Here is a 19,439-nt window from a genome sequence, read left to right as displayed (position 1 = left end):
AATTTACAATAATCTTTTGATGTTCAGACTGTGCTGTGCTGTACTTAGTCACTCAGCTTTTGCCAAGAGAATGCACAGGTCATAGCAAATACCTTCTTCCAACAACACAAGAGACAACTCTAAGCATGGACATCACCAGATGTCATATACTGAAATCAGACTGATTATATTCTTTACCACTAAAGATGGAGAAGCTCTATACAGTCAGCAAAAACAAGACCAGGATCTGACTGTGGCTCAGATCATGAACTCCTCATTGCAAAATTCAGACTTAAATTGAAGAAAGTAGGGAAAACCACTAGACCACTCAGGTATGACCTAAATCAAATCCTTTACAATGGAAGTGACAAATCGATTCAAGGGATTAGATCTGATAGACAAAGTGCCTGAAGAACTATGGACGGAGCTTCATAACACTGTATAGGAGACAGTGATCAAATCCATCCCTAAGAAAAAGAAATGCAAAAAAGGCAAAATGGTTGTCTGAGGAAGCCTTACAAATAGCTGAGAAAAAAAAAGAAGTGAAAGGCAAAGGAGAAAAGGAAAGATATATCCATCTGAATGCAGAGTTCCAAAGAATAGCAAGGAGAGAGAAGAAAGCCTTCCTCGGGGATCAATGCAAAGAAGTAGAGGAAAACAATAGAATGGGAAAGACTAAAGATCTCTTCAAGAAAATTAGAGATACCAAGGGAATATTTCATGCAAAGATGGGCACAATAGAGGGTAGAAACGGTATGGGACAGAAACAGTATGGACCTAACAGAAGCAGAAGATATTAAGAAGAAGTGGCAAGAACACACAGAAGAACTGTACAAAAAAGATTTTAGTGAAGCAGATAACCACAATGGTGTGATCACTCACCTAGAGCCAGACATCCTGGAATGCGAAGTCAAGTGGGCCTTAGGAAACATCACTACAAACAAAGCTAGTGGAGGTGTTGGATTTCCAGTTGAGCTATTCCAAATCCTAAAAGATGATGCAGTGACAGTGCTGCACTCAATAGGCCAGCAAATTTGGAAAACTCAGCAGTGGCCACAGGACTGGAAAAGGTCAGTTTTCCAAAGAAAGGCAATATCAAACAATATTTTGTCAGTTTTCATTCCAATCCCAAAGAAAGACAATAACAAAGAATATTCAAACTACTGCACAATTGCACTCATCTCACACACTAGCAAAGTAATACTCAAAATTCTCCAAGCTAGGCTTCAACACTATGTGAACTGAGAACTTTTTAGATGTTCAAGATGGATTTAGAAAAGAAAAGGCAGGGGAACCAGAGATCAAATTGCCAACATCCATTGGATCATAGAAAAAGCAAGAGATGTTCAGCTACCTGCCTCTTGTTGCAAAACTTCTATGTATCCTGGCTCCTCCCATTGCTTTCTCACAGCAGTTTCTCAGAGCTCTCTGAAACACTGTCTCCTGGTCTGCAGTCCTCTTTTTACCCCAAATAAAACTTTACTCGCAACTCTCAAGTTGTGCGTTTTATAAAAATCAACACATTAACCTATGAATGCACTCCTCTTGGCAGCAGACTTGGAACACAATAGTCTAGTTCTAGATTGTTTAAACCAATGTTGGCAAATTAGAGATAGATAGTTGTTACTGTTTAGTTGCCAAGTTGTGTCCTACTCTTTCGGGCACTTATGAACTATAGCCTGCCAGGATCCTCTGTCTATGGGATTCTCCAGGCAAGAATACTGGAGTGGGTTGCCATTTCCTCCTCTAAAAGATCTTCCCAACCCAGGGACTGAACCCGCATCTCCTGCTTGGCAGGCAGATTCTTTACCACTGAGCCACCAGAAGTAGATAGAGCCACTGCTAAAACCCAGGGCAGAGTCAAAGCTGTCCCCAGTATAAGCCTTGTTTTGCTTGTAGGGCCCAGTTCTGCCTCTCCAGGCTGGCCCATCCCCTGCTGATGGGTCCTGCCCAGTGCATGGGGAAGGGGGCACATTTCCAGCAGAGTTAATGGGTAGGCGGGGCCCAGGTGGAAAAATGAGCAGGGGTGTGCAAGAAGAGCAGGTTTCCTCCAGGGATGAGTGAACAGACAGACCTGGAGAGATGAGGTCCACGGGCCAGAAGGCTCTGAGAGTGAGGCAAGAGCATGTGGGTGGAACAGAAAGGTGGTTAGGGAGACCCGGGCATTGTGCAGACATGACCTTGCAGCAAGCTCGCCGCACAGAGGAGGTGATGACTTGCACTTTTGCTGTTGGTGCTGCATGAGTCATTCGCCATATGGCTGGTCTTGTCCATCTCCATTTCTCCCATCATTTTAAATGAACGTCCTGCACATACAGGTATGCATCTGTTAGGTACCTGGCCTGCTGCCAGGGTAATGAGTCAAAGCTTGCTTTGAGGACCTGGGACCCCCTTCCCAGGAATTAAGCATAAATTTGGACATCAGTGTGAAAACTCAGCATTTTGATAAAATACTTCTTGTCAGTTCAAGGACCTTAGCGAGTTTTAAGGAAATAACTTGAAAGATCACCTTCTTCGGAGTAGAAATTAATCTCTTAGATTGATGGAGACCATGGGGAAAAGTTGAAGGCAGGAGAAAAGGGTTGCAGACAGGACTCAAGTGAGAAGTAAACAGAACTGGTTTTAGATTTGCAAAACAACTCACCAGGAATCACAACCCTCTTCCTTACAATGTCTCCTCAGGCCTCAACAAAACAAAGAAGGAAAACAAGAAGATATCACTTGTATCCTCATGAGAAACAGAGTCTCCACCAGGTGAAACAGGCAGCAAACAATTCCAGAAGGCAGGTCTTCAGACTTCTAATTCAGTATTCTTTCCTCTACAGAACCCAGAAATGGACCCCAGCATGGCCTTCTTAAGCACCCTGATGTCTACATAAAGGTTATTGTCTAAATATTCATCGAGTAAGCTCTGTGAAGGCACTGCCAAAAGAGAGATATATTACATAAAACTCTCAGAGCCTGTCTTCTTATGTGTAAAATAGGGATAATAATAATATGCACCTAATTGGTTTTTTGAGGATTAAATCAGTAAACAAGTATAAAATGTGTAGGAAAGTATCTACACAAAATGTTAAATGAAATATTAGCCTATTGTTTTAGCCGCTTCTTCCTGCTTTCCCTTTAAAATAAAAATACCCCTTCAGGGAGGAATTAACACTAACTTGCTGAATAAATTGATGGAATGACTGGGAGGGAATGGAGATGGGAGAGGACACAGAATTAAGTCAAAACTCCCTGGTGGCTCAGTCGGTAAAGAATCTGCCTGAAATGCAAGAGAGGTGGGTTTGATCCCTGGGTCAGGAGGGTCCCCTGGAAAAGGAAATGGCAACCCACTCCAGTATTCTTGCCTGGAGAATCCCAAGGACAGAGGAGCCTGGTGGGCTACAATCCATGGGGTCACAAATTGGACACGACTGAGGGACTAAACCACCATCCAAGGAAGGGAAAGACTCATTTGTGGTTTCCGTGACAGATTTTCCCACCATCAACTCATTGATGGCCCAAACCTCAGATTTAACTGACATTTACAGTACAAACCCTAGTTCACTAAACTCCCAGAGAATTTCTTTCTTGCTCATTTCACTGTCACCTTCTAATTTATGACTATAACACTCTACTTTTCATGCAGGGTAAAAGATAGTTTTTTTGTGAGTTCTTAGTTCCCGGACCAGGGATTGAACCCAGTCCCTCGGCAGTCAGAGTACCACGAGGAGATTCCCACAAGAATCTTAGAGGACTCTCCTGACACTCTAGAAGCTCAGTTCCTATGCACATTCTCACTGTTGTGAGGGTTAACTAATTTCAGGCATGAGAGAACCCTAACCCTAATGTTTGCTAGTATCTATGGCATGAAATACTCCCATTATGACTGATTTCCAGCTACATCAGACTTAACAACCAGCTAGAAAATTCCTGAATCTGTAACAATTGCCCTTGCACACAGTGGGGCCACTCTCCTTCCCTCCTCACTTCCACAAGAGGACTTGGTCTCAACTGCAAGTTCCACTCTGCGACTCAACACTGCTGAGCCTCACCATCCCTGGGACCTCGCTGCACAGGGCAGAGAATGAGGACCCTGAGCATTCCAGGAAAAAGAAGGGTACAGAGGAAAACATTTCCTTTCTTCCCTTCAAGGGTCTTCCTGGCCTGGTAATTCAACTGACGTAAGACAGATTCATAGATCCAGAGAAAACCATAATTCAAAAAGACACAAGCACCCCAGTGTTCACTGCAGCACTATTTACAGTAGCCAGGACATGGAAGCAACCTAGATGTCCATCAACAGAGAAATGGATAAAGAAGTTGTGGTACGTATATACAATGGAATATTACTCAGCCACCAAAAAGATCAACATTAGGCCATTTGTAGAGAAATAAATAGACCTAGAGACTGTCAGACAGAGTGAAGTAAATCAGAAAGAGAAAACAAATATCGTATAATATCACTTATATGTGGAATCTAGAAAAGTGGTATAGATGAACTTCTTTGCAAAAGAGAAATAGAGACACAGATGTAGAACACTGACATGGACACCAAGGCGGGAAAGCGCGGTGGTGGGATGCATTGGGAGAATGGGATTGACGTACACACATCATTGATACTGTGTATAAAATAGATAACTAATGAGAACCTGCTGTATAGCTCAAGGGACCCTACTCAGTACTCCGTAGTGACCTAAATGGGGAGGAAATCCAAAAAAGGGAGGATATATGTATGCCTGTAGCTGGCTTATGTTGCTGTAACGTAGAAACTAACACAACATTGTAAAACAATTATACTCCAACAAAAGTTAATTTTAAAAAAAGACTCATGAGAGACAAAAAAACGTCGTACACATGGCAATCCAGAAAAATATGAGACTCAAGGAAGTAACCTGTACCTTTTGGACAAATGATAAATTTGTGAAGGATTGAAAAGACAAAAGGATTTGGGCTTGGGGTAGTAAATTTGGGGAGGAGTAACAAGGTCTATCCGTACAGCCTGCTCAGCCTTGAATCCCCACCTGAGGTGATAAGGATGTCTCTCTTCTCCTGGTCCAGGGAGGGGACCATTCCCAGGGGAGATTTATTCTGCTTTCTCAGGACAAAAGACGATCAGATTGTCCTTCTGGCCCTGGCTGTCTCTTAATCAACTTTAATTCAACATAAATGGAGGATTTTGGAGTGGCCTATTTTTTCCCCTTCAGAAACAAACAAGCAAGACAGCCCGAGAGCTGGGCTTTCTCAGTTTTATTCCACGGCATTAATAAACCATTTGAACTGAAGAAAAGCCAAGTTCACCTGCTCTTGGTGGCTTATTTTCTCCATTCATCAGCCGATGTCAACAGCGACCCTAGTCATGGGGAGGCAGGAAGCTTCATTAGCTCATGGTTTTTAAAGGCTCAGATACAAAGGCCAGTGTAATAGAAGTGCAAAGCCTCATTATTGGGTAATAACTCTCATCGGGCTGATTCAAATTACACATCTCTTCCTATCTAACCTTTTCCCAATTACGTTGCTCCATCTTTTTCTTCTGTATATTTTTTAAAGTCATTTAATCTCAAAAATATACAAGCAACTCCTGCAGCTCAATTCCAGAAAAATAAATGACCCAATCAAAAAATGGGCCAAAGAACTAAACAGACACTTCTCCAAAGAAGACATACAGATGGCTAACAAACACATGAAAAGATGCTCAACATCACTCATTATTAGAGAAATGCAAATCAAAACCACAATGAGGTACCATTACACGCCAGCCAGGATGGCTGCTATCCAAAAGTCTACAAGCAATAAATGCTGGAGAGGGTGTGGAGAAAAGGGAACCCTCTTACACTGTTGGTGGGAATGCAAACTAGTACAGCCGCTATGGAAAACAGTGTGGAGATTTCTTAAAAAACTGGACATAGAACTGCCATATGACCCAGCAATCCCACTTCTGGGCATACACACTGAGGAAACCAGATCTGAAAGAGACACGTGCACCCCAATGTTCATCGCAGCACTGTTTATAATAGCCAGGACATGGAAGCAACCTAGATGCCCATCAGCAGATGAATGGATAAGGAAGCTGTGGTACATATACACCATGGAATATTACTCAGCCATTAAAAAGAATTCATTTGAACCAGTCCTAATGAGATGGATGAAGCTGGAGCCCATTATACAGAGTGAAGTAAGCCAGAAAGATAAAGAACATTACAGCATACTGACACATGTATATGGAATTTAGAAAGGTGATAACAATAACCCTATATTCAGAACAGAAAAAGAGACACAGAAATACAGAACAGACTTTTGAACTTTGTGGGAGAATGTGAGGGTGGGATATTTCAAAAGAACAGCATGTATACTATCTATGGTGAAACAGATCACCAGCCCAGGAGGGATGCACGAGACAAGTGCTCCGGCCTGGTGCACTGGGAAGACCCAGAGGAATCGGGTGGAGAGGGAGGTGGGAGGGGGGATCGGGATTGGGAATACATGTAAATCCATGGCTGATTCATATCAATGTATGACAAAACCCACTGGAAAAAAATAATAATAATAATAATAAAAAAATTAAAAAAAAAATAAATAAATAAAGTCATTTTGATGTGTCATAATTACTATTTCAATAAAAACCTCACAGAGATGATGAGTTGAAACTAAATGAAGAAAGCAGGGAAAAACAGGCCTCCCCACACCAAAAAAATTAAAATCTCATCGCCTGTTTTACAAGCAGTGAAATCAGTGCCTTATTTGGAGGGTGTTCATTCAAGGAGAGAATCTTTTATATGTGGAAATGATCATTGTACACTTGCCAGATAGTTAATTACATTAGGTTGTTCTGCCCACGATGGGAAATCAGCTTCATGCAGCAGGGGCTTGCGGTCAAGATAATAGGAAAAGATAATGTAGTAAAACAACTGTGAAAAGAAAATGGTGCAAAGCATAAATGTTGAAAATTGCTGTTTGTTTTTATATATATGTATTTTTAGGAGGGCGGCAACACACTCTTTGCTGTTATCACAAGCATTAAAGTTTAATAGACCATCCGTGAGTTATTTACTGCTCAGAAACACCTGCTCAGTGAGATAAAGTAGCAGCTATCTTTCTAGTTTTAAAATTGACATTCAGCCAGTTATATTTCTGGTCTCTCTCATCACTTAGATGGTTGTTGACTTTTCTTAAATGTCAAAGGAGGTTTTCAACTTAATTTTATTCCTCGTGCTAGTTTCTTCCTTGGGCTTTCCAGAGGTCCTGCTCATCTGTGGCCTCCAAGTCAGTCCCCAGAAAGGGGTGCTGTAAGGAAATCTCTCTTTGAGAAAACCAGGTGCATTTACAACCATCTATTGCCCAGATTATAAACAAAAGGGAATTTGGCACATCTCATCCACAATTACTCCTGCTTTGTCTTTCTACTGTGTCCATGAGGATGCATGACATGGTGGACAAATACAGTATCTACACACATGTAGAGATTTGCAGGTTATCGTATCCATGTTCCGGGTGCCTTTCGTGGTCTATCTCAGGCCCTGCCTGGATTGTCAGGACCTCTCTCTCTTTGCCGTGTGTTTTCTCCTTTCTCCATCAGCTGACCCATGCTGTCCATACCCTGCACTCCAAATTCTGGGAGATCAAGTCTGATTAGTTCCAGTTCCAAGGCCAAGTTGTTGAGCTCAGACCACCTCAAAGAACAACCACCAAACTATAGCGAGATCTGTGGCAGGTAAGGTGTTTGCATCTAATCAGTCAGTGGTCACCTCTGTGTATGGACCACCCATCATAACTGCCTTGGGCAGGGGACATGGGGTGGCAGTGTTGGCCTATAGGGGCTGTTGGGTGTTTCACACAAGTGAACCATCCAGTTCTGCAGAACATGCTAGGTGCTAAGGCAACAGGTATAATCAAAATGAGGAGCTCCAGCGAGAGTCAAGGTTCAAGAAGGAACTGAGCCAAGACTTCTGAACAATAGAGCTAGAGCTTAGCTGCTAGACTTAGTTCAAGTCCTGGCTCTACCATCTGACCTCCACATGACCTTGGGAAAGTGATTTAACCTCTCTGAGCTTAATATCCTGGTATGTAAAATGAGGTTTATAACACACCTATGTCATAAACTGGTTGTAAGGAGTTGATGAGACAACACACAAAATGGGAAGCCAGCATCTGCCCAGAGCACGTGTTCAGTATCTGATGTGTTGTGTTCGGCTGTTTGACATTTGTCTCTGAATCTCTGTTTGTGTCCACTGTAGGTACACACAATTGGAGTTAATTGTGTCCTTGGTCCATGACACACATCCGTCATTCATCTATGCAGCAGTCTATTTTATATGCTTGTTTACAATATAATGAAGGGCTTCCCTGGTGGCTCAGATGGTAAAGAATCATTTGAGTTGTTTCTGTTGTCATGTAAATGTTATGCCTTCATTTTCACTTCTGTGTAGTATTCTGTTGTGAGAAATTATTTAAAGCCTCAATAAATGCTAGGTATTAATTCAGCTTTTTTTTTTTTTTTTTTTGGTCTTTTCATACTGTCAGTGGGGTTCTCCAGGCAACAATACTGGAGTGGGTTGCCATTTCCTTTTCCAATGGATCACTTTTTGTCAGAACTCTTCCCTATGACCCATCCATCTTGGGCAGCCCTGCCCTGCATGACTCATAGCTTCATTGAGTTCAATAAGCCCCTTTGCCAGAAGGCTGTGATACACGAAGACTCTTAAGAGCCCCTTGGACTGCAAGAAGATCAAACCAGTTAATCCTAAAGGAAATCAACCCTGAATATTCATTGGAAGGACTATTGCTGAAGCTGAAGCTCTGATACTTCAGCCACCTGATGCGAAGAGCCTACTCATTGGAAAAGACCCTGATGCTGGGAAAGATTGATGGCAGGAGGAGAAGGGGGTGACAGAGGATGAGATGGTTGCTTGGTTGGCATCATCGACATAAGGGACATGAATTCGAGCAAACTCCAAGAGGCAGTGGAGGACAGAGTAGCCTGGTGTGCTGCAGTTCAAAGGGTTGCAAAGAGTCAGACATGACTTATTGACTAAACAACAACAAATTAATCCAGCTCTTAATCAATACCAGTCACCTCTCCTTGTTCTTCCCCGAGACCATCCTCTGCTAACTACTATTAATAATTTCACCCTTGTATACAGTGGACACCACCTTCAGCCTAGAACTGCTCTTCTGACCAGCAGTGGACCAAAGTGGATGCACCCACCAGTTTTCTTCCCCCATTTCTCAGGATTCTGCATCCCTAAACGATACCCCTGCTATCTGGTTGGCTATGGTGAGAAGAGACTCAGACGTGTAACTGGGAGGAAGAGTGAATTGATTGCTGCCTTTTAATTTCTTGCGTGAGAATGGGAAGGGCTTTTATTGACAAGACTGTTATGCAAATGTAAATCTATCACCTCCATTATTGGCGTCCTTATTATCCAGCTCTACTGGGATCCTGCCTGGCTCAGCTCCCTCCCGGAACCCACCTTCTTTCATCCTTTCCCCGATGGCTCCAATAGAAAATCTGCAGACTCCGATACCACATGGAGCCACAGACGGGGAAGAAACAGCTGGAACACGCTTCCCCTGTGTTGTCTGAATACAGAAACGGTAAATAAAGCAGGAGCTCTGGGGCCTGGCCGACTTTCCTTTCTAGTGACTGCTGCAGGCCCGGTGGAAAACTCATGAACTGACCCTTATTAGTTTGGCCGAGCTCCGTCCCCAGCAATTACTGTAGCAAAGCTCAGAAACTGAATTCTGATTGATTCTGGAAGATTAAGCAAGAAAACGAAGGCACGCTAATACTGTAGCCAGAAAAGTAACCTGGCTTGAAATTCGTGTACTAATTCCAAAGAAAAAGGCAGGCTGCCAACAATTCACGCCACGTTTATCTAAGTTACATTACATGTTTAGTGCTTATTTTGACCATTTTCTGCATCCTCAGAAACAGATATCCATGCTCCTGATTAAAGACTAGAGGCAGGGACTTCCCTGGTGGTCCAATGCCTAGGACTCCACGCTTCCACTGCAGGGGGCATGGGTTCCATCCCAGGTCAGGGATCTAAGATTCTCCATGCCTCAGTCAAAAAACTAAAAATACACACACAAGAAATAAATAAACAGAGACTAGAGACAGGAGATTTAGGTTCACATTTCTTCCTCTCTCTAAACTGATCATGTTTTTCTCCCATGTTCTGGTGTCAGAGGCAGAGCAGGAGCAGAGAAGACCAGGGAGTTGTATACCTGGACACAGGTAGGAGAATTTCTCTATCGGCTGTAATAAAGCCCGTTTCTGGTGCAGGGACCATGTTTGGAAGTGTTCTTTCATTAATTCCACAAGCACTTTCAATGTTTGTGTGTCTGATTGTTTCTAAGCTCTGGCCTCAAGAGGCTCCCACATGGGGACAGGTTGGCACCTCCAGGGATAAGCACTGTGATGGGATGTGAACAGGTGGCTATGTTCACCACGGCGGGAGAAGTCGTCTTCTCTGGGTGGTGAGAACCAGAGCCATCTACACCTGCACAGCTCACGTAACATGATGGGGCTATTTCCTGCCATTTCCCCAACATGACTTTACTCTTCCAGGAAATCTCTGCCCAGGAAGAACTTTTACAAACAGCTGAACATCCTCCTTTTAAAATTGATCAACTTTCCAAAAAAATAACATCAAATTGATTGTCTATGATTCAAGTCACTTCCGTTCCTATCCTCAAAACCCTTACCTCCCTGGGTCCACCAAGCATAGACTCACATCTTCAGCATTAGCAATCCTAGGCAAGTTTCTGCATTTAAAGATGCACCTTAAACAAGACTTCAAAACCTCATGAGTGTCCTGGTTTTGCCCTACCCTGCCAAGACCCTCTGAGAATTCTGTCAACACTGGGTTCTTTCTCATCACAGAAAGCAACAAACTCAGCTCTGACTTATCAACAGACTATTTGATGGCACATTTGACAATGAGGAGGAAGAATGAAAAGAGAAATGACAAGTAGGTCTTGGAAAATGACCGGGCTGAACCTGAAGCCGCAGAAGACAGAGCGTTCAGCTGAGCAAAGGCTTACAATGGTGCCATTCCAGGCCTCCTGGGGCTTACATTGCACTGTATCTGGGGGACATTTTCACCTTCTTCCTGTACAGGATAGCGTCTCTGTAAGCACCTCCTTCCATGACTGTTGGGGCTGCAGTGTATCAGGTCCCATTTAGAAATAATGAGCGACTCCCCGTCCCCCAGAGCAAAGTGCTTCACACTGCATGTGGTCCTCCTGCCTCCCTGGCTCTGTCTCTACCGTGTTACCCTCCAGGGTTCCCCACTTCCCACTTCCCTCCTGTCCCGGAGGTCACGCCGATTCCTCGTGGACCAAATCCAAGGCCACTGCTTGGGTACCTCATCTAGCCAGGTATCCTGTCTCCAGGATCGTCATCAAGTCTGCAGAATCTGTGCAGACAACATATAATGAGTTCAGTCATTCAGTCGTGTCCAACTCTTTGCAACCCCATGGACGCAGCACACCAGGCTTCCCTGTCCATCACCAACTCCCAGAGCTTGCGCAAACTCATGTGCCTCAAGTCAGTGATGCCATCCAACCATCTTGCCCTCTGTCATCCCTTTCTCCTACCCTCAGTCTTTCCCAGGATCTCCTAGACCCAATGATTTCTTCTCTTCCCCAAGATGCATTCCTTCCTGCTGCTGCTGCTAAGTCGCTTCAGTCATGTCCGACTCTGCAACCCCATAGACGGCAGCCCACCAGCCTCCTCCATCCCTGGGATTCTCCAGGCAAGAGGTTTTAATAAAGTCACAGCCTCTTCCAGGGAATATTTTCTTTCCAGAAGCTTCTGAGACCCCTGCATGAACCACATAGACTTTACGGATTGGGCCCAGGAGCCTGACAATATGGGTTCTCAGACCATGTTGGCCTGAGCTGTACCTTCCCAAGAAGGAAGCAGTTGGGGGCTGGTCCAGCCTGAACCCTTGATACCTAGAGAGAAACTATGATATGGATGCACCCACTTCCCATGGTCAGCCTTCCCTGTAATAAATTCTGCGCTTTCCCTGAAAAGGTAACTGAGCTACACATGTGGACACATTCAATCTCCTTAAGCCCAGAGGAGTCCAGTATTGGGGGCAGGCAGGGATGGGGAGCAAGGAATTTGTAGGCAGAAGACCTGGGTCCAATCCCAGCTCTAACTCTGTGAGCTCAGATGGGTTCTTTCACTCTCTTAAGTTGACTACATGGTAAAAGAGAAGAAAAAGCCCCAAAGCCCCAAGGCTGTAAGGCTGCTAACGTAGGGAAAGTGTGGGCACGACACAGGTGTCCAGTAAATGTTCATTCTCCCGGCTTGAGCACTCCCCCGCAGCTGTTAGCCATAAGGTCTGATTCCTGTTCACCCCACTATTAATAAGAGCCTTAACCTTTTAAAAGCAAAAATCCATGAATTAATGCCTATAGCAGCTGTCTGCCATAGGAGACAACAGAATTCCTTCCACGACCTCCTCTTTTGCACTGACACGGGTAACTAAATGCTTCTGAGGTGGCACCAGTGGGAAAAAATCTGCTAGCCAAGGTGGGAGACACAGAAGACAGGGGTTCGATCCCTGAGCCAGGAAGATCCCCAGAAGGAGGAAATAGCAACCCATTCCAGTATTCTTGCCTGGGAAATCCCATGGACAGAGGAGTCTGGAGGGCTACAGTCCATGGGGTAGTAAAGAGTCAGACACGACTGAGCCACTGAGCCTGCATGCACACACACGGGTAACTAAATATCCTCACTGAGAGGGGAAAAGATGTCCTCTAATCTCTCTGGAGGTGCAGACAGCTGCAAAAGTGGGAAGTGGTGGCTAAGTGGTGCCTTCAAGCTTACACAGTGTAAAACCTCTGGCATAAGCCAACCTGTCACTCTCCTTACTGTCTATGAAGTTGTCATGGCCTGGAGCATGTAAGCCGTGTCCCCTTGGCAGGAATCCCAAAGGCTTTAGCATTCATGACTGCCCGGCGTTTCCCAGGCTTCTTGCGTGAGCTACAAAGACGTCTCTTAGCTTGCTGTCGGATGAAAAATATATTACTTCCCCTGTCTTTCTGGGCTGTCATCAGCTCACATGCTCAGCTAATTTAGCCCAGGAAGCACACTTCTCCAGGCCAAGTGGTACTTAAATGGGGCTTGCCTGTTCCCACATTTCTTTGCAGAAAATCGGTCTGATTTCAAAGCGAAGTGTTCAAAGATGAGAGGAAGCTGAGCCTGGGAGAAGAGATGGAGCTGTTTGCCTTGAAAGCTTTCTTGTTAATTTTAGTTTCAGCCACTGTCCCCAGATCTTTGGTGCCAACTAGAGAGAGCTCTTTCCATCCTGAGAAAGTGAACACGGTATTCCCCAATAAACCTTGAACCATTGCCCAAACCTCAGATTTCAAGGCTTTCTTAAGGCTACAGTCACCAAAGCTAAAAAGAGTAATGGAAAAGAACAGAAAACTGCAATGATCAAAGGGCGCAGGCAAGTGGTGGGGAGGTCGGGGGCACCCAGAAGGCTTCACACAGTCCAACATCGCCCTCTGCTGGGGACAGTCCTGTCATAGCACCAAACCGCTTGCTGCCACATTCTGCATTCGCACAACTAATACCCTCACCTCTCAAGCCTTCATCCTCTCCCTTCCTGGGACCCAGACAGAATTCTTGTGCTTTTCAGCTGTTTTCCTTTGATATGCCCTCAAATTCCAAAATAGCCAAATGTTTTACAAACTATGCATTTGAAAATGTTCATGTATTTTTCTGTATTGAGCTGAGCTTGTTTCTGAAAACAATGTGCCTTGGAAATTCTTTGGATTGATGGTATATTCGAGGAGTAAGAGGAATCTTTCCAACAAAAACATAATGGGTAATTGAATCTCTGCTTTCTTTAGGAGTGTTGCCCCAGAATTGTTGGTTCCATTTTTGCCTGGGGAAATTCCACCTGAATATTTCCAGGTGATAAGGGAAAGGTGATGTCAGATAAATAAGGAAAAGTACCTTCAAAGGTTAAAGTGGAATTCACAATTAAAAACCTAAAGCAGCATGCTCATTGCAAAAGCTCTTCCAGGGAAAGATAAAACTACCATCCATACCTATACAGAGTTTGGCTAAGAATACTTGGAAGTAGAGAAATCATTAGAAAATATGGAGTTGTCCCAATAAAAGAGGACTAGATTTAAAGTCAGGAGACTTGAGATTTCTAACTGCCACTTGACATATCTGTGAGACTGGTTACTGAAGTCAAGAAATATTTGAACACCTATTCTTTGCCAGACATCATAATGGATCTTAGATCACAACAGTGAATAAGAAAAAGACAACCTGCCCTCTCCAAATTTGCTAAGGGTAACAATTTAACAAATATTGCAGCTCTATGGGATCAGTGGCATGAAAGGATGAGTGCAGGATGATCTGGAAGAGTATATAGCAAGGCAGGATAACTTAAAGGGTCAAAGAAAATGAGTGTGGGACTTCCCTGGTGGTCCAGCAGCTAAGAATCCACTCCCAATGCTCAGGGCATGGGTTTGATCCCTTGTCATGGAACTAGATCCTGCATGCCGAAACTAAGACCCTGTACAGCCAAATAAATGAATAACTTTTGAAAAAAGAATAAAGAAAATGGGTGCAAAAGCATTTAAAGAACTATACCAATTATTTTTCCCTATTTCTTGCTTTTTATTGAAGTAAACATACACAAAATTTACCTTTTTGACCATTTTTAAGTTTGCAATGCAGTGGTATTAGGTACATTCACAATGTTGAAATAGCATCACCATCATCTGTTTCTAGAAAGTTTTCATGATCCCTAACAGAAGCTCTATATCCATTAAAAAATCACTTCCATTCTCTTCCCCCAGCCTCTGGTAACGACTATTCCATTTCCTGTCTCTGAATTTGACTATTGTAGATACCTCATATAAATGGATCATACAATATTTGTCCTTTTATGTCTGGTGTATTTCACATAGCATATGGTTTCCAAGGTTCTTCCATGCTATAGCGTCTGTTCTTTTTTACAATTAAGTAATATTCCATTGGGGCTTCCCAGGTGCCTCAGTGGTAAAGAATATGCCTGTCAATGCAGCAGATGCAGGTTCAATCCCTGACTTAGGAAGATCCTCTGAAGGAGAACATGGCAACCCACTCCAGTATTCTTGCCAGGAAAATCCCATGAACAGAGGAACTTGGAGGGCTATAGTCCATAGGTCACAAAGAATTGGACATGACTGAGCGCTCCACTCCATTCAATATTCCATTATATAAATATATTCATTGTATGATATATCACATTTTGTTTATCCAGTTATATATCAATGAGCATTGGGACTGTTTCTACCTTTTGACTACTGCCAATAATGCTGTGAACAAGTATCTGAGTACTTGCTTTGAATGTTTTTGGGTATATACCTAGAAGGGGAATTGCAGAATCATATGGTAGTTCTGTGTTTAATTTTTTAAAGAGCTGCCACACTCTTTCTCACAGTGGCTGCACCATTTTACATCCCACACATAATGTACAAGAGTTCTAATTTCTCCACATCCTCACCAACACCTATTATTTCACTTTGTTGTTTTCTGTCACTTGTTACACTAGAGTTACCCACTTAGTCAGGAGTCATACATTGCTACAAGTCATGAGAAGTGACCAGGAGTGGAGAAGTCACTCACAGAAGTCTTGCTGTCTCTTTACTACCCCAAATGACCAGCTGACACTTTTTTCCTCGGAGAAGAGCAGCCTCTCCTTTCTCATTGCCTGCTGAATGGGCAAGTCATGTATGGTGATAGAATAACACAGAGAGCTGCTTCTACCAACATCACATCCCTGGGTACCAATCTTCCTCACCACGTGATCACTGTCTTCTTTGGAGGTATTGGGCTTGGAGAATGAGGTGGGGGGTAATTACTTTACAATATTGTGGTGATTTCCACCACACATCGACACGAATCAGCCAAGCGTGTACACGTGTTCCCCCATCCCAAAGCCCCCTCCCACCTCCCTCCCCATCCCATCCCTCTGGGTTGTCCCAGTGTATCGACTTTGAGTGCCCTGTTTCATGCATCAAACTTGGACTGGTCATCTATCTCACATATGGTAATATACATGCCTCAGTGCTATTCTCAAAGGCGAGGATGGGATGATTTGAGAGAATTGAGTTCTTATGCAGGAAATAGGAATCTAGAAAAGGAGTTAAGTAGGAATTCAGAAGAATATAGTCAGGCCAACTAGGGTGGAAATCAAAATAAAAATCAATGACTCAGTAGATATAACCAGCCTAGACAGCACCAAATGTTACCCCTGCTCTCACCTAGGATATTAGCATGAGGTTTCTCTTCACAAATAACTCCCCAGCTGCTTGTTGTCACTCAGCAGTAGTTAAACAAGCCTGAAATGATGAACACAGGGAGAACAATGTTATGTCCTTTCCTGAGGGTGGGGGACAGTATTGCACTGGGGTGACCCTTCTGACCTCTCTCCAGCCCTGGCACACTCTTCTCAAAGGGATTAGTATGACTCTTCAGCATAGACAGGAAATTTGCCCTGCAGATGCTAGACGCTGCCTCATCTCTTTCTCCTAGAACCAAGCTTCCAACAGGGACCACACACCGTATTCTGCTGCTCCAGGAAGTCATTTGACCACAAGAGCCACCACCAATTATCCAAAAGGGTCACCTGAGCCCAGCGCTCCCTATGACTAGATGGAAAATGTTGACGGACTCTGAGGTTTGCCATGAGCATAAGCCATATTAACTAACATCAGCTTAGCTCAGTAATAAAAGGGATTTGTTTGGACTCCATCCGTCAACTTTTGTTTTATTTTTTGATTGTTATCAGAACTCTTACGGAGAAGTTAGATATGCATCATTGGCTGCCCTCTAAAATCCAACAGCAACTTGAAAAGGCACGTGTTATTCAAATTGAAAAGGGACACATGAAAATGTATAGCATATAGGCACTAAAGCAAGTCTCAAAAAACTTTCCAGGAACTGGTAACATACAAAATGTATTCCTCCTTGACTAAAAAGACACTTAAGAGAAATCAGTAACTACAAGAAAACAATTTTAAAACTAATTCTTTAAATTACAAAATAAAGAGTTTATAAATAATTATAAAGTCAGAGGATATTTATAAGAAATAAGAAAATGCCTAAGATGGAAGGATTTTAAAAAACTGCATATCAAAACTTGTGGGATATAGCTAAAGTACTTAGAATAAATTTCTGTTCTTATGTTTTATATTAGAAAAGAACAAAGGTTAAAAAAATGAAATAAGCATTAATAAGTTTTAAAAAGAACATCAGAATAAATATGGAGCAAGTTGAAGTAAGGGCATAATAATTTAAAAGCAGCCATTAATGAAATAAGAAGCAAAAGATAATGAAGAATTATGACAGCCATTATGAAAAGGAGTATGACTTTCCTGAAGAATTAAAAACTGAACTATCATATGATCCAACAATTCAACTTCTGGGCATATATCTGAAAGAATTGAAATCATTATCTCAAAGGCATATCTACTCACACAGGTTCACTGCAGTATTAATCACAATAGCCAGGATAGATATGTAAACAACTTAAGTGTTTGTCAATGAATGAATGGATAAAAAAGGTGTGATATATATGAATGCCACTTAGCCTTGAGAAAGAAGTAAATCCTGCCATTTTGTGACAACACAGATGGACCTTGAAGACACTATGCTAAGTGAGATGTCAGAACCACAAACACCATATAAAAGCACTTACATGTATAATCTTAAAAAAAAGAAATCTGAACTTGTGAAATCAGAGTAGAATGGTGGTTACCACTGGCTAAGAGGTGGAGGAGTTGGGGGAATGCTGTTTAAGGGTAGTTGTGTTGTTTAGTAACTAAGTTGTGTCCGATTCCTTTGTGAGCCCCATGGACTATAGGCCACCAGGCTCCTCTATCCATGGGATTTTCCAAGCAAGAATACTGGAGTGGGCTGTCATTTCCTTCTCCAGGGGTCTTCCCACCCCAGGGATCAAACCCAAGTCTCCTGCACTGCAGGCAGATTCTTTACCTCTGAACCACCAAAGAAGCCCTGTTGAAGGGTAAAACTTTATAATTAGTAGATAAATGAGTTCTGAAGAGCTAATAAACAACATAATGATTATAGTCAACCACATTATATTCTAAACTTCAAAGTTGCTAAAGAGACTAAGTCTTAACTGTTCTCAACACATAAATGAAGTGATAAATATGTGACACGATAAAGGTACCAGCTGACACTCCTGTAGTAACTATATTGCAATATACGAATGTATTAAAGCAACACATTGTATACCTTAAACTCAATAGTGTTATGTGTCGATTATATCTCAATTTAAAAAAAATAATAATATAATGAAGATCAGCAAAGTCAAAAGATATCTCATAAAAGAAAAATACAATTCACAAATTTATAACAAGATAAAAAGAGAAAGAGAATAACACGACCACCACTACCACCACCAATAACAAAATAAAATGTATAAAATACTAAGTATCTCTAGCCAGATATAACTAGAGATACGGCAGATATTAAAATAATTATAGGTGAGTATTATTAAAAAAGTCTTCATGCTACTAAGCTAAAAAGCATAAAGGAAAGACTCCAATTCTAAGAAAAACATATTTAGATTACTGTCATTTATTGAAGTATCATTGGTGACCTTAAGAAGATCAGCTTTAGAGGAGTGATAAGGTCAGATGCCTTGGCTAAAATGGAATTAAGAGAGGCTTGTAGGAGAGAAAATGAGGAAAATAAAGATACCTCTCAGAACATTCGTCTGTAAAGGACAAAAATGTTTGAAGTAAAGGAGGTTGAAAACTGAGAGTCTAGGACAGTGGTTCTCAATGGAGAGCAATTTTGCCCCCCAACCAGGGGACATCTGACAATATCTAGAAACATATTTTGTGGTTACAACTGAGGCTGTGAATGGTAAGAGGCAAGTATATATAGGAATTGTGCACCCTCTCCCCACCCTCCTACCAATGGAGGAGGCATGGAGGCTACGAAACAGGGGCATTATTATTGCAGGACTACAGAACTACCTGTTAATTTGTTTGGAGAACAAAACTAGAAACTGTTCCTAGTGAGTTTACAAGAGGCAGATTTTAGAATTAGTCAAGGAAGAATGTGCAACCAACTAATGGTTTTCAAAAAGAAAAGAGGCTGGTTTTGGTTGTGAGATTCCCATCAACAGAAGCGTTCAAACAAAAGTAGGTGACAAATTTTTTAAAATAAATTTGCACTCAATACAATCTGGAATAGATGAGTACCCAGAATTACTTCTCAAATTTAGGACTCTGATTTGTTCAGACCTGAGACAAAGACACCGTCTAGACTACGGTTCCCATAACATTTCATCATACAACCTGCTGGCTATCATCTCCCCTGGCTCCTCACTGCCAAGCTGCTAGTCCCTTACTGTATTATTAAAGTCCCAAACACTGCCACATTTCCTGAAAAGAGCTCCACTATTGCCTTTGAGCAT

This window comes from Dama dama, chromosome 2 (genome assembly GCF_033118175.1).
Source record: "Dama dama isolate Ldn47 chromosome 2, ASM3311817v1, whole genome shotgun sequence".
Taxonomy (NCBI): domain Eukaryota; kingdom Metazoa; phylum Chordata; class Mammalia; order Artiodactyla; family Cervidae; genus Dama; species Dama dama.
This window is presented reverse-complemented; position numbering follows the sequence as displayed.